The following is a 4,009-nucleotide window of genomic DNA, read 5'->3' on the forward strand; positions in this document are numbered from 1 at the left end:
GGGGTGTGAATCCCAATATAGATCTATACACAATTATCACGCTCTCCCTACGAGAGATTCTGGTTATAACTTACAGGAATTTCTAACCCATACTCTAAGAGAACATTTGGAGAATTGTCTCACAACTTACGTTAACGAGTTTACGTGTACCATGCTTAGAATGCATAACTGTGCTTCTTATGTTTTATCTTGTATGTTTGTAATGTGAAAGGACTCTTACAATTCAGGAAGTAAATTTTTGTTATTTAACCATAACTTAACAGAAATAATGTGTAAATTATAAAGTCATCAAAGACAAACACTTTGCTCAACATGTTACAAAGTGTTATGAAAATTGTAAGCTGTGAACTAGTTTTTAACCTTTCTGCACTACTTTAGAAAAATCATAGAAAAATCATACGAAGTCGAAAACTGAATCCGTAAACTTTGAGAGTGTATAAAATGTGTCTAGTTTATCCATAATTTTTGGTATGATTTTTAGAAGTGTCTAACTTATGTGAAAATGTTCATATTCACATACTAGTCCGAATTCGTTTCGGAAATGATAGACAGTTTTATAAAATTCACCATAAATTGTAGAAAAATCGTATGGAGGTGTGCAAGTAGTCATTAGAAAGGTATAAACCTGAAATACTTGCATATGAAACAGTTTTGAAATATATTAAGTTTAAGATGGTCAAAACAGTCTGTGAATAGGACTCAACTTTTCTGTGAAAAGCTGAAGTATGAGTTTGAGTTATATTATGGTGTGTTAACTTGTATTCCCCCCTCCCCCCTCCCCCCCCCCCCCCCCTAAAACTTGAAGAAAACATGAAAATGTAGGGGTATGAACTCACCTTGAGTGATTTCCTTAGATGTATGCTGAAGAGAAAGGGTTTCTAAGTCAAGAACACTTGATAGTAGCTTGGAGAGTTGAAGATCTAAGAACAATTATGGTGACATTGGTTATGAGATATTCATAAGTTGAGTGAAGGAGTGAAGAATGTTCAAAGTAGGATGAGGATACTTACTGAATGAGGGTGAGAAGTTCAAAGGCAGCCTTGGAGTCTCGAGTTCTTAGAGAGGGAAAAGAAAGAGAGAGAGAGAGAGAGAGAGAGAGAGAGAGAGAGAGGTGTTTGTTTATTGGTAGGAGTGTGAGTAAAGTGGAAGAAGAGATGGGAGTTCCCAACTTTTGATCAAGTTACCAGCTGGAGGAGAGGTGTGAGAGGACAAATAGTTGACTAGGTAGGGGTGAATAGTGACTGGGGGTTGTCCTAAGTGGGTATGAGGGATAGCTTGTGTCACACTCTATGGGAAATCAACACTCTAACACAATATATCACCCAATAGATATTGTCATTGGTTTACGATCCTTTCCCAAAATATGGTTTAAAATATGATAATATAGGGTCTTATATATAAAAATATAAGTTTGGAGTGTTTAAAATTTGAAAAATAAAAGTTTGAGGAAATTTCCGGAGCAAAAATCACTTAAAATCACTAAAAAGTCCGAAATTGGTAAAAATCCGGACTGAAAGGGGTGAAATCCGGAGTCACATCAAAATTTTCGGAGCTCCTCTAAGCATTCCGGAGCTATAACCCAATTTCCGGAGGAGAGGATTAGGCTGCGAGGGTCCGAAGCTTCCTTCTCGGATCCAAGGTCAGGAGCGAGTTTGTCCGGTTCAGCTTGGAGGTCTGAACCGCCCCACATGTTCCGGAGTCAGAAGGGGGTTCCGAAGCAGGAGGATAATCCGGACTAAGGGGGATCCGAAGTGAGAAGCCTCTTGGTTCCTTAGAAGGTATTCCGGACTAAGAGGGTTCTGGACCAAGAGGAGTCCGGACCAAGAGGGTTCCGGACTAAGAGGGTTCCGGACCAAGAGGAGTCATTTTGGGTTTTCTCCTTCGGTTTTTGGGCTGTTTTCGACTGAGGAAGGTACATAGAGAGATTTGGGAGAGATTTCACATACTTGGAGAGATTTGGGAGAGATTTCACACACTTTGAGAGATTTGGGAGAGATTTCGCATACTTGGAGAGATTTGGGAGAGATTTCACATACTTGGAGAGATTCGGGAGAGATTTCACATACTTGGAGAGATTTGGGAGAGATTTCACATACTTGGAGAGATTTGGGAGAGATTTCACATACTTGGAGAGATTTGAGAGAGATTTCGCATACTTGGAGAGATTTGGGAGAGATTTCACATACTTGGAGAGATTTCTCATACTTAGAGAGATTTGGGAGAGATTTAACATACTTGGAGAGATTTGGGAGAGATTTCACATACTTGGAGAGATTTATCATACTTAGAGAGATTTGGGAGAGATTTAACATACTTGGAGAGATTTGGGAGAGATTTAACATACTTGGAGAGATTTGGGGAGAGATTTGGATATAATGGGAAAGATTTAGAGAGACTTTGTCGGGGGCCTTTATTAATGTTTTTCTTCGTAGATAAAAGGTCGTAGGCTTAGTTACATCCCATTTTGAGTGTTATACGCCCCCGAAGGGTACGTAATGGTGTTTTATAGAGTTGTTACTTCCCTCAAACTGATTAGGGTTTAGGATTTTGAACATTTGAAATTTTCAAGTGTTACTTTGCATTAAGATTTAGAGTCATCCATTAGAAGACATAAGGTAATCCCTAACATATTGGCACTAGTTGAGTTGACCAGTTTGACTTGTAGACTTTCTTGACTTTGACTTGACCAGAAAGTAACGGTTGTCACAGCAGCACTCGTGTATGCTAGCCGTAAATAACACTGGACTCTACAGACAGTTGAATATCTGATCCTACCCTAAGCCCTTCATAAAAAAAGAACAGAAAATAAGGCCAGACCAAACATTCTTAAGCTATAAAATCTTAGTTATGCATGACCATGATGCATACACTAAGCAACAACAGTAATGATGTCAATTTCATTAGAAAAGAATCCTTCAAGCATCATATAATCAGACAATTCTATCATGCAAAATCCTGAAGATCCCTAGCCTATCGCTAACATTCTGTTCTAACATATCATAATATCAAATAACAGTATGGTATTTTGGTGTGTACTTACTGGCTCCGGCTAATCGTACACATCGCATCCTCCTTGACTATTTTGAAAACCATTTTAAAAAAAAAATTATTTTAATAATCTTTTTCCTTGGTTTGAGACTGGATTCACACGAGTGTTCCTCCAATTCACTCAAACCAAGGCTCTCATACCAACTTGTAACATCTATAAAATTTCATAAAAATTTAAACTATTTCAAACCAACCAAAAAAAATCATAATTGTTTACATTGTAGTTTTCAAAATATGTTTAACATAAGAGTTTTCCCAAAATCACAAAACACAACATGAGGAGGTGCACGATCAAGCCTTTTCCTTCCCACGATCATCTGAGGTACCTGAAACATAACCCAAAAGTGTAATCCCAAAGCTTAGTGAGTTCCCCCAAAATACCAATACACAAACAAATAGCACAAATATAATAACAGCATGCAATGGGTCTACAACTAACAAAATAGATTTCCCCTGAGCCCACAACATAAGTCTGGCTTGCCCTTGGCCCACAGCTTATGGCTGGCTTGCTCCCCGGTCTGATCAATCCTCAGACTGCATACCACTAAGCCTTCAGTACGAGTCTGGCATGCCCTTCCCGACCCTCAACTCCCATCTGGAATACTCATGAGCCCTCAGTATGAGTCTGGCATGCCCTTCTCGGCCCTCAGCTCATATCTGGCTTGCTCCAAGATTTGTTGGCTACAACACGCAGCAGTAAAACCTCAACCCAACCCACACAATATGTCGACATATAACAGATAATATATATATATATACATATATATATATATATATATATATATATATATATATATATATATATATATATATAAACAGATAGTATCACAGGTAGTCCTACAGATCTACCAGACTAGCATATCAAGACTAACATGCACATCTATTCCATACTCGTCATATCAACAATATCAGGTTATCAAACCAAAATGTCAGCCTTGGTGCCTTCGAACCGAAAGTATAG

The sequence above is a fragment of the Lactuca virosa genome, chromosome 9, assembly GCF_052849685.1.
Source record: "Lactuca virosa cultivar CGN04683 chromosome 9, Lactuca_virosa_CGN04683_v6, whole genome shotgun sequence".
Taxonomy (NCBI): domain Eukaryota; kingdom Viridiplantae; phylum Streptophyta; class Magnoliopsida; order Asterales; family Asteraceae; genus Lactuca; species Lactuca virosa.